General features: G+C 40.0%; 1 pseudogene; it reads left to right on the forward strand.

Moving 5' to 3' along the window:
- The first annotated feature begins 1,964 nt into the window (after positions 1-1,964).
- LOC114820618 (ribose-phosphate pyrophosphokinase 3, chloroplastic-like) lies at positions 1,965-4,994 on the forward strand (annotated as a pseudogene).
- Positions 4,995-13,221: the final 8,227 nt, after the last annotated feature.

The raw sequence follows: 13,221 nt of genomic DNA on the forward strand, positions 1-13,221 counted from the left end.
TGTTTTTTGTTCCCTACTCTTCAAGACAAAGAAGAAAGAAACCTGTAGCTGCCGGGATCTGCCGGGTTTGGGCGTCGTGAGAGGATCTTATTTTGCCAAAATAACAGCACTGAATTGTGCTTGTATGTTCTGGTGAGGGACCTTCAATTTCATGTGATTTAGGCGAGACGAATAAGAAATGAATCACAAAATGTTAGGATAAAGGAATTAGAAAATGAAGCACAAGAGCATAACAAAAGTATGATTTGGACTTTAAAGCCAAATTCTTTGTTTGGTGCTTAAATTTGGATCACTGGACGTAAAAGTAAGTCCTATCGTAATCCAATTCTTTACATTTAGCGTTGCGATATATGTTGAATTATAGAGACAAATTATGAATAAGTAACTCCTATCATAATCGAAAACTATCATAATTAAATTTGCCTTAGGTTTTGGTTTATATGGAGAAAAAAAGGCTAGTTTTAGAGGCCATTGAAGACCAAGATGAAACGAAAGATGGTATAGCTTTTCATTGCATGACGGGCAAATTTAAACATCGAATCGATGATTTGTCAAGTTACATACTAAATAATGACAGTGCAAAGGCCATTGCCGTCGCAAGGGAGCATGCTAATGCTGACGTCCGCCATTTGGGGTGGAGGAGAAGGAGACTGTTTTGACCATGACTACAGAGAGAGAGAGAGAGAGCGCTATATTTTTGGCATTGCTCTGATAGTGTGATGGCTTTTGACTGGTGTGAGAAATGTGGTAGTGAGAGTGGGCTTTATAGCCGAAGGCATGACTTTGATATGGAAAGCATTTAGTATGATTACAAGCGACTGAGCCCCCTGCATGATGCCACGGGATCTTAAAACTGTGTTCAACGTACCGGATAGAATAAAGTCTATTTACATCTGTATATTCAATAAGGAACAAAAGATACTTGTTTGTACAATGTATTACATAGCCAAAATTATGAATTGCTAGGATGGTAATGTTCACGGTAGAACTTGTGTAGTTTTATTATCTAATGTCAGAAAGAAGTGCTCTGTAGTGATTAATAAAAAAATATTTAAGAAACAATTCATATGCATAGAAAAAAAGGGGGGGGGGAGGGAGAGAGAGAGAGAGAGTAAAATGCTAATCAGAATATAAGAGATAAAAAAGAAGTTGCAAAGCTGTTCTACAACCAAATGACACTGGTTGGAATGAGCCTTTTAAATGGTTGAGAAGTTCGGATGATGGTTATACGATGTCTACATTGAGGGTAACATGAGGAGAATTTTTGGGGCAGTATTGTTCGAAAAATTATCATCAACAATGTACATTCTCCAAGAAATTATTTTCCATGCCTAAAATAAACAGTTAGCCTTCATGAAGTGAAACCACCTAAATTTAGTATGAACCTATTTGGACCTAAATTTACACTATCGGCCCGTGCAGTCGAGACCATTAGATGAGTAAAGTTCTAAACCGTGGGATGATAAAGTGATTGAGATAATTTTCAATTTTTAGTAGGGTATAATATTGTGATTTTTATCATAATATTATCTCTTAATATATATTGGATTATCTGAGCCTAATATTGGCTATATCCAGTGGGTTGTTTAAAGATAAATGACGAAACAAATCATATTTCCAACAGAGATATAGTTCAAATGGTTTGCATGGATAATCACGGCATTCAAAGGAAACATTTTGATGGTCTCCACATGGAAGGCAATTGATGAGTCATGATCATTAAATGGCCTGCACTCTTGGAATTTTGGGGTTTTTATTTCAACCGTTGATGACTTCCACGTGTGCTCCCTTGGCCAGCTATGCATGCATATCTTTGGCATATTTCAAGTCAGAGTTCTTATCAGCACAAAAGATATATGTTATTAATTATTATTAATTAGCACGAGGTAGTGTCGTGCTTATAATTGATATTTGTGCTGGTAAGTGATAAAGCATAACAATCTTTTGTTTTGCAAGAGATTGTTATGAAGGAGGAAGCTTTGATGTTGGCAGCAGCTTTACAACACATGCCAAGCAGATATCCAACCCTATAAATACAGGGCTCAGTGCACATTCAAGGACCTTCAATTCAACACACAACTGCCATGCGCAAATTCTCTCAACAACCTTGAGACTTTTTCCTTTTCTTTTTTTCACCGACACACCTTCAGTTTGGATAAACATCACTGTGAAGGCAATCAGTGATATCTTCAGTCGGCATAAATAGCACTGTCACCGTAGAACCAGCCGGTCTCACAGCATCTTCAGTCGGCATAAATAGCATTGCGTCGAGGGTGACTGGTTATCTATCCAAGTTTCAGTCGAAAAGGATTTCCGAATCCTTATTAGTCGAGGTTATCTCATTAGCCTTCTCGGTGAAGTGAGGTGTTACAAGTTATTACATTCGGCACATTGAAAGCCGAATTTGATATTGAACTTTGTTTATACCATATTTAGGGCCTCGTATTTAGATCTCGTACAAATACTCGAGGGACTTAAATGTAATTATGTGATAAAGGAAGGGGCAAATATGTAATAAGTGAGGAGTCATTTTTCTATAAAAGGACCCCTCACCCTCACAATTAGGGAGGCCAACTCTTAGGCCTAAAGCCCCCCTCACCCTCTCACATCTCCTCTCACATTACAGAGGTTTCTCTCCCTCACAATCCTCTCATAAATACATAAGCAGTGTGGACGTAGCCCAAAGTTTAGGGTGAACTACGATACATCTTGTGTTATTTACATTATTTGCAGATTCACGGTCGGATTTACATTGTACCAAGACCTCCGGTTTTGTGCATCAACATTTGACGCCGTCTGTGGGAATCGATACGAAAAGTTGTGTCGGTTCTCTTTCATTTTTTTTACCTCCACTATGAATCTGCAAAATCACAAAAAACCAAGAACACCACTCTCTCTCTCTAAAAATCCTGAGATACCCAGAAAAGCCCATATCTCTATTTTGAAGAAAAAGAAAACAACAGTGACAAAGGCAACATCCAAATTGCAATTACCGAATCAAAAGCAACATCCGACACCTGTGCTCTCCCCTCCATCTCTGTCCTTGTAATCTCTCGACACCAAGGAAACCCAGCTCCCTCTCTCACACTTCCTCTCTCTCTCTACCATCATTTGTTAGTTATAATCACTATTTTCATGACAGAGGAGGGGGAGAGAAGATTATGTTCAGAAAGTTTGAAATGATGGCGAGCTCGAAGACTCTGTTCGCTTTCGGAGGCCAAACCCTGCTCCTTGCCTCATCGGCCTTCGCAGACGACGTCGTTGCGCTCACGGCGGCGCCATTGTCGAGGTTAACACCCTCGAGCAAGCCAAGCTCGCCGAAGATGCCATCGCTTGCTCTGTCCTCCTCGTCCCGAACTGCAACACCCTCGGCGGTCATATTGATTACGTGGAGGACGGTGAGCAGGAGGGTTTCAATTCGTACCCAGATAGGTTTATGCGCATGAATTACATGAAGAACAAAGCGACGCCATCTGTGGTGCATCGGCAGAAACCCGTGAGCCTTGAAATCGTGTTTCAATTGGGGGAATCTTCTTCTTCGAATTCGTAACCCAGATCCCAATTAGATTCAGATAAGCAAAATCACCTATTTCGCAGATCGAGCGAGAAAATTCTCACTTGGACCGGGGGCAGTAATCACCTTTCCTCTTTGCTCTGCTACTGGTTCTCGCACACTGAGGAAAGAATAGGGTGGAGGCGTTGATGGTGTTGGCGCAGTCTAAGTGGGGGTTAGAGAGCTTGCACAAGGACTTGGCTGCTGTGGTCCAGGCGGGTCGGATCCACTGGGGCTGGACCATCACCCCTATTCTTCACGATGCCACTGCCGTTCTCCGAGCCAGAGGAGGAAGATTCAGCCTTCAATAAGCATTTTTGGATCTGGGTTTTCGTTCCCCTGAGGGAATCTCCAAGAACCCCAATGGTCAATGGCTTCTAATTCGACGGTGAAAAAGGCGAATAAGGTTTGCTTCTTCTACGGCGCTGAGACCAAAAGCCCTCACCGAGAATGTCGCGGCCCAGTCCAACTCCATCGAGCTCTGTAGCATTACTTAGAAGAAATTTGATGATGGATTCCCCAACATTTTCAGACCCAATGCTCGTGGAATTCGAGGGCAACATGTGGCGTTTCTTGCCTCGTTTAGCTCCCCGTCGCGTATGGAGGATGATAGAGATGTTGCCACCGCTTTCATGTTTGCCAGGGTCTTGTCAAATATTCCAATTTCGATGGGAGGGCCTACTAGTTTAGTTATCTATGATATCCATGCCTTGCAGGAGCAGTTTTACGTTGGTGATAATATCTTACCGTGCTTTGAAAACGAGATCCCTTTGCTTAAAAATAGGCTCCAGCAGCTTCCTGATTTCGACAATATATCCATTGCTTTTCCTGATAATGGTGCGTGGAAACGATTTCATAAGCAGCTATATCATTTCCCTACGGTGTCGTCTTGCTTTTACAAATGAGGAGTGCATAAGCTGGCTGCTTTCCAAAGTGGAAAGGAACAGCGTCACCAAGTGGAAGCCATCCCTGCCAGCTCAACCACCAAGCAAAGAAAAAGAAAGGCCCATCACTCTACAAAGCAAAAGCAAAAGTAAAGCAGAAAAGGAAAAGAGAAAAGAAGAAAAGGGGAAAAATTATAAGATTCCTATTATTACAATTCCTTTTGTCTACCAGGTGAAGAGACAGAGAGAGTGCGACGGAAAGCAGAACGTAAAAGCAGAAGGCAAAAACAAGGAATAAACATCCCACCAGAATGATGTGGTTTACTTTTCTTGTTTCTAAATGGTGTAAATTATTTTTCTTATCTTTCGGAGACATCTGTATAAACCCCATCAGAGGGTAAAAAAAAAAAAAAAAAAAACAGCTAAGCCCAAAATAAATGGGCTGGAATGTTGTGTGGAGAGCAAAGGCCCATAAGCCTAAAATAGCACCAACCAAGTTATCAAAAGTACGCCCAGTACTCCACAATTATTCGGCAACCCGCTGCTATTACCACCAACCAGGTGATGAAATGTACAACCCGTACTCTAATATCATTTGGCAACTAGCCATTCATGCCACCAACCAGGTGATGAAATGTACAATCCATACTCTAAAATCATTTGGCAACTAGCCATTCATGCCACCAACCAAGTGATGAAATGTATAACCCGTACTCTCCTTCATACCACCAACTAGGTGATCAAAAGTACGCCCGGTACTCCAAATTATACATGAGCATTACTCATGTCATTCACACATAAACATTCATGAGCATCATTCATGACAATTATACATAAACATTCATGACCATCATTCATGTCAACAATCATGAGCATCACTCATGTTAACATTCATGAGCATCACTCATGTCAACATCCATGAGCATCACTCATGTCAACATCCATGAGCATCACTCATGTCAATCAACATAAACATTCATGAGCATTACTCATGTCAATCAGCTTTAAAAGCTTCATTTACAAGACTCTAGCTTTAAAAGCGTCATTTACAGAGCTCTAGCTTCAAAAGCTTCACTTGCAAAGCTTCACCTACAAAGCTTCAGTGTAGGGTATACAAATACCACATCCGAACAACCACCACTTCGGCCCGTACACGGATTCAATTTGAAGTCTCCAGCTAACAGACTCTATTGACCGAAGACTTGGGGGACTACATTATGTACCATATATTGGGCCTCAACTGGGCCTCATGAAAAATACTTGGAAGACTTAGCCCATTGTTTATGTATTAAGGAGCGAGCCCTTATTCTATAAAAGGGACTTCCTCACTTTCATTAGAGAGCACCCATTATTCATGTACTGTGGAGTGAGCCCTTATTTTATAAAAGGGACTCCCTCACCTTCATTAGAGAGCAACGCCACCAGCTGAGCAACCGCCTCGCCGCGAGCATCACTTCTAACCCATCACTTATGTATTGAGGAGCGATCCCTTATTCTATAAAAAGGACTCCCTCACCACCATTAGAGAGCATCGTCACCAGCTAAGCAACCGCCTCGTCGCAAGCATCACTCCTAACCCATCACTTTTGTATCGAGGAGCGAGCCCTTATTCTATAAAATGGACTCCCTCACCACCATTTTTAGAGCATCACCGCCTACTGAGCAACCACCTTGCCACGAGCATCAACTCTAGCCCATCATTTATGTATTGAGAAGTGAGCCCTTATTCTATAAAAGGGACCCCCCCACCTTCAAGCGCCACAAGTTGAGCCAACCAAGGCAACATAAGCACAAGCTGAGCAGCCTCACAACATGTGCTACTTATAGTTGAGCATTATTTCACTTTGAGCACCACCTCATATCAAGTACCAGTTCAAGAAGACATCTAGTTACTTCGGCTCACACATGGACTGAATTTCAAGTATCTAGCCAAAAGACTCTCTTGACTGAAGACTTGGGGGACTACTGTTTATACCATATTTAGGGCCTCGTATTTAGATATCGTACAAATACTTGAGGGACTTAAATGTAATTATGTGATAAAGGAAGGGGCAAATATGTAATAAGTGAGGAGTCCTTATTCTATAAAAGGACCCCTCACCTTCACAATTAGGGGAGGCCAACTCTTAGGCCTAAAGCCCCCCCTCACCCTCTCACATCTCCTCTCACATTACAGAGGTTTCTCTCCCTCACAATCCTCTCATAAATACATAATCAGTGTGGACGTAGCCCAAACCTTGGGGTGAACCACGATACATCTTGTGTTATTTATATTACTTGCAGATTCACGGTCGAATTTACGTTGTACCAAGACCTCCGGTTTTGTGCATCAACAAACTTCGCAGAAGTAACAGCCCTGTCTTCAGGCTCTAGAACCCGAAGGCCGAGAGTGTTCCTTCCTCAGCCCCAGTCATGAGATTTAGAAGTCAGCAGCACACCCAACGCAACATCAACTAATTTTACTCCTCGGCCAAGCTCGGCCGACAAGTTGGCACGCCCCGCATTCAACCGAAGGACGTAGTTAGCTCATAGATTACTCGGCCTGCACGCCACGTAGGCTTGGTAGTTTTTAGGGTCAACAGAACCAAACTCCAGGAGATGATGATGATGTGAAATTCAACATGCAAAGGGTGAAGGAGAGGAATTTCAACTAGAAAGATTTGGAGCAAAGTAGCTGCTGAAATATGGTAACCAGTTAGAACCTTGATTTTAAGTTCCAAATACAGAATATCAATGTCCTTCATAAGAATTATAAACAAAGAGAAGAATTCAAAGAGTATGACCTTCACTGGTTTTCTCCAACTCCCATTAATTCCACTTTAAATCGAGAAAAATCTTGTTTTCCAAACGAAGCTATTGAACATCAATGTCATTCCACTGTTTTCTCTCTGCATCAATGAAGCGGAAAATATGTTAGTCCCATCATGTTGTCCTGGCTGATAGCATATTTGAAATAACACTGTTAAAAATCAAACAAAAATTAGAATGAAATACATAATAACTGTACTAGATTTATGGAAAAGGATTTCATCCACCCAATTTTCAGTGCCCACTACAAAATGAAAAGATAAAAAGTTTAGTCATAAAAAATCCACCGAAAAATATAAAGATTACTAAAATAATTGGAAATATTACCCAGAAAAAACTTCAAACGGAATTTCAAAATAAACATTGACAAAAAATTAAAAAACAAATCATCAAAAACAAACAAAAAAGTTCAATTGAGAAAGGGGTATGCAAAAATGAAGAAAAGAATTGCGAAAAAGGGGTATTTGCTGGAAAACAGAGACTCACAACCTTAGCTAATTCAAGGGTGTAGAGTAATTACCTTCACCGAACCCATAAAAGGTCGGAAAGGCCTGAAATTGGCCAGAATAAAATCAGATTCTCGTCGAAAAAACCGCCGCAAGCTGTGCTTATGAAACTCTTCAATCAATGGGTAGGTTCGAGCATGCAAAGCTTAAATGATGTTGTTGGGACTGTCGTGAACTGAATAGTTGTGGTTGCGGGCCAGCCGTCATCGGAAAGCATGTGAAAGTTGGGTTTTTCGTTCGAAGGCTAGTCGAAGATGAGGAGAACGGCAAGAGGGAAGAGAGAAGGAGGAAGAAAAAAATATAAAGCATATATATACTTTCTGAGGCAGTGGCAAGAGAAGTAATAACATAAAATTGGCAGGGGCAAAATGGGAAGCACACTGTGCTTATGAACAGTAACACAGTTGATTTTGAGTTTTGGTATAGATTGAATTTTTAAATTCGTCAAATTTTCCCACTTTCTTCATTTTCTGCTTCTAGAGATGGAAAATTTCTTACTCACATGGAAATGCCACGCTCCAAAACTTAATTTTAGCAACCAAAAATGAAGAGATAAGGATGAGGTAGAGATTTGCAAAGTGTTTTCCCCTTTTGGTTTGTTTGGGTACAAGGGTAGTAGAAAGCTACTCCTAATTTTGAAGCTTGATATATTTTTACATAACATTAAGGGTTAAGTACTTAAAACCCAACAACCTTTTAGTGTCGTTCTGAATTGGTTTCAACCATTTTAAACATTTCAAACAAGTGTTCAACCCATAATGTCGCATCTGCCAAGCCCTATTAAAAAATTTGTTAAATTAACTAGACTTTGTTTGCAATACCAATAGAAGATCATAGAAGCATAGCCTCCACCAACTAACGGTCACCACCATTGGCTCCCATCAGACCATCACCTCCAAACCCAACGCAAAACCACAAACTCCACCTTACAACTCAAGCCCCCAATATTAAGAAGAAGGTCATAGAGGTTGCTGAAATGGTATGGATTGCCACTATGCAACCACCACCATCTTCATCGCCCATAAAGAAGAACTTGAAGCTTTACGAGTTGAGAATCAGTGACTGAGGAAATCACAAGAGCATAGGCAAACTCCTTGAAACCCTATCTGAATTAACCCGGTTCTCTATTACGAGATTGCCTTCCTAATGTAATATTAATTTGGGTTCATTTTCGATTCAATTCAATAATCATTTGATCATTGAGTTCCATATTATATCAATCTATGTTTCAAGTTTAGATTTTGAGACAAATAATATTCATGTTTTGATCATAATATTTTCAGTTGATGGGTTTTGAATATAATCTATTTTTGCATAATGTTTTGATCATAATATTCATGTTTTGATCATAATATTCAGGGGCAAACTCTCAACGTCGTATTTTGGAAATTAGGGAGGATATAAGGAGGGGTATTGTGGATGGTCAGGTACGACAAGATTATATTGTGGCTAAAGAGAGAGAGTTGCATGATGCATTGAAAGAGGAAGAAAAATATTGGAAGGTGAAATCACGGAACACATGGCTTTAGGAGGGTGATAAAAATACAAAATTTTTCCACGCCCAAACGATACAATGAAGAAGAAGTAATTGTCTACTTGTTTGGAAGATAATAATGGATATTGGCATAAAGACCCTCGTAGCATGCAAAATGTGGCTATTTCTTACTTTGAGGATTTATTTTTGTCTGATGCCGTAAGGAGGGGTGGGGATGTCACGGCATGTGTGGAAAAGAAGGTGGGGGATGAAGAGAATGAAGAGCTTATTCGTCCATTCTCGGATGAGGAGATTCGGATTGCAACCTTTCAAATTTCGGCGACAAAATCACCAGGTCCAGATGGGTTTACGGTCGGTTTTTTTTCAGGACCATTGGGAGGTGGTGGGGGAGGATATCATACGTATGGTGAAAGCCTTTCATCATTCGGGGAAGATGCTTAAAAAATTGAATCATACACATTGTGTTAATACCGAAGGTGAAGAACCCGCGGTTGATGTCCTAGCTGCGACCTATCTCTGTGTGTAATGTACTGTATAAGATAATTGCTAAAGTCTTGACTATGAGATTAAGGAGAGTGATTGCGAAGGTAATTAGTCTTAATCAGTCTGCTTTTGTTCCAGGTTGCCAAATACATGATAATATTTTGGTGGTTCATGAAATTCTTCATTCTCTTAAACAAGGGGTGGATGGGGTGGAGGGAAGTATGGCGATTAAGTTAGATATGGCTAAAGCGTATGATAGGGTGGAGTGGGGTTTTTTATTGGAGGTTATGTTGAAGCTTGGTTTTCACCCTAAATTTTGTGACTGGATCTGGGAGTGCATTTCAACAGTATCGTACAGTGTTTTGATGAATGGTGTCCCTTTGGGATATATTCTGCCGACAAGAGGACTAAGGCAAGGAGACCCATTGTCACCTTTTTTATTTCTTCTTTGTGCGGAAGCACTTTCTTCGTATATTCACAAATATGAGTTGGATGGGTTGATACATGGGATGCGGGTATCGGTGGAAGTAGAGCCAATTTCTCATTTATTCTTTGCAGAAGATTCCGTCATCTTTTGTCAAGCTAATGAGTATGAAGCTAGTCGGGTGATGCGCATTTTACAGGATTATGGTGACTCTTCGGGCCAGATTGTTAACTTGGAGAAAAGCTCTATATATTTTGGGAAGGGATGCCCTAAAAAACAAAAAAAACGAATCGTTACGATGATGAATATTCAAGCAAGAGATGGATTCGGCAAATATTTGGGGCTTCAGGCCGATTTTGGGCACTCAAAGAAGGCGGTTTTTGAATCTGTTAGACGTGGTATTGGGTCCCGTATTGACGGTTGGGCAGAACAATTCCTTTCTCCAGTGGGTAAAGAGGTCTTAATCAAATCGGTAGCAATGGTTATGCCAAATCATGCTATGGCTTGCTTTAAGTTACCGGTTGGAACGTGTAAAGAACTGGAACAAGTTATCTCTCAATTTTGGTGGAGGGGGCAATCGAGAACGAAATGGTGTCCTTGGGTGGCGTGGGATAAGATGACAATGAGTAAAAAGTGTGGTGGTTTGGGTTTCCGGGACTTGATTTGTTTTAATTTGGCTATGCTAGCAAAGATCAGTTGGCGGGTATTACATAATCCTAACTTTGTTCTTGGCCACTTACTTCGTGATAAATATTTTCCTGCCACTTCTTTTTTGGAGGCTAATAGGAGGAATAAATCATCGTGGGGTTGGAAATGGATTTTACTTGGCCGTCAAGTATTACTACGTGGTCTTAGGTGGAGAGTTGGTAATGGATTGAGTATACATGCGGCGAATGACCCGTGGCTCCCAAAACCCCATACATTTCGACCTATGATGCAGCAAAGGGATGTTGATCCGCTTGTGCAGTCCCTTATTGATCCTGTGACTAAGGAATAGAAGATTGAACTTGTGACTGAATTGTTTAAGCCGGAGGATGCTGAAATTATTAGGGCTATCGCGATTAGTCAAAGTGGCTGTGAAGATCGACGTATATGGCATTATACGAAAAATGGGCTATACACGGTTAAGTCAGGATACTTTGTTGCGCTTGAGATGATGAAAAATGGGGAATTTGGTAGGAAGGGGGGTGGTATGTCAAGCTCTTTGTGCTCGTTGGATGGTCTTTGGCAAAAAACATTGATGTGAAAATTATGTTGACACTCAAATTAACCCTCTTTTTATCAATTGTAGCAAAGTATGTAAGTAGGGATCGTTCTAAACCGCGGATTATGAGGGATTGCAAAATCACTTGAAAACTGACTCAAATACGTAAAAACAAGTTTAAAACACTAAACTCGACTCAAAGAATGCAAAACTAAACTTTAAAACACCAAAACAAACCAAAAGACTCAAAACAGCCCAGAAACACTCAAAACTGCCTTAAAACCACAATCTGGGCAGTTTTGAGCACTAGACACAAACTTGGACGAAAATTGGTTTTAACTTAACCTAAGACACTTAAAAACACAAACTAAAGTGATTTCTAACTACTATGACTCAACCAAGTAAAGGGGGATTGATTTTGGACGAATTTAACTTTGAAAACAGAAACTTTGAAAACAAACTTTGACAAAAACGTTTTGATGAAAAATTAAGATGGTGAAAGGCCAGTTAGAAGGTTCCTTCTCCACACATGAAACATATGCATACGACTCGATTTCCAATTACTCTTTCAATAAACCATGAATGACAATGCCCTAAATTAACTAGATTGACCAATTAATTCTCAGATTTCCCTAGATTCATTGAATTGAATGGGATACGCATTACAACCAAATTATTCTTATCAAGGACCCTAACTATGGAATACGCATGATAGAGACACATATCAAAGATCATTAAGTTCAATGGAAATCATAAGCATTGACGAGGCATTCATAACTATGGGATACGCATGTTACTCTTGCCTAGGACTTACTTAACACAATCGTGACTAGCGACTTTTACTACTTATGAATATAAGTTAATAACGATTAGGTGAAATTCCCTTATATTCTAGCATCAAATTCATGCATGCAAACTAAGTGTCGACCCTCAATCAACATACATAAACATGTTATCAACCAAATAGATAAGTAAACCACATTCACGATTTATGAAATCATAATTGGAAGAAATCAAGTCATATAAAACATATGATCATGACTTTGAATTCCCCTCTAACTATAAAGAAATTAGTTCCTCATGTTCGCAAATAAACAAAGATAAATAAATTTAAACATTAAAACAAAGATAGAAAACACCTAGAATCGCTCCACAATCCAAGCTCCTTGAATGGCATGCACGGCTCCAAGAGTTCTTCCTTCTTTTCCTTGCAAACTCACGGCACAATGAGGTATGTTTGAGTGAATGGTGTAGTGAAAATATGGTAGAGGATGGTGAATGAAAGGGTGCGGCAAGGCCTTGTATTTATAGGCTGAAAATCCCATCTCCTAGGTAGCCAAGGACAAGGTTTTAAAAGCCTAAGTTGCATAGGATAATAACATACAATCCTATAAGGAAAACAAGTCAAAAACCCAAAGGAATTGGGAGATAAGGTGTGGCACAAAGAGTGTGAAATGATAAGGCTTCTAGAAATCTGAAATTCCAAGGGAAATAAGGTATAGGGTGCGGCACTTATCTAGGAAGGGATAAGGCTTCTAGAAATCCCATTTTAAGCATCCTAATCTAATTAGAAACCCTCCTAAGTGGCTGAAATGTGGATAGTTTAGGATAAGGATAAGATAGGATAAGGTTTGATTGGATAAGATAAGCTAAGATAAGGTTATGGATGAGGTTTTGGATAAGATCCTTCTCTTGAGCTGATTCTTTGACTTTACTCTTCTTCTTCACATAGGAAACCTTGCTTGAGTAGGAAACTTCATTCGTCTAGGAATCCATCTTCAATTAGGACTCCTTCAGTGATTAGGAATCCCAATTCATTTAGGAATCCTTCATTCAAGCCATTTCCTTCTTCAACTAGGAAACT

Source organism: Malus domestica, chromosome 01, assembly GCF_042453785.1.
Source record: "Malus domestica chromosome 01, GDT2T_hap1".
In the NCBI taxonomy this organism is placed as follows: Eukaryota; Viridiplantae; Streptophyta; class Magnoliopsida; order Rosales; family Rosaceae; genus Malus; species Malus domestica.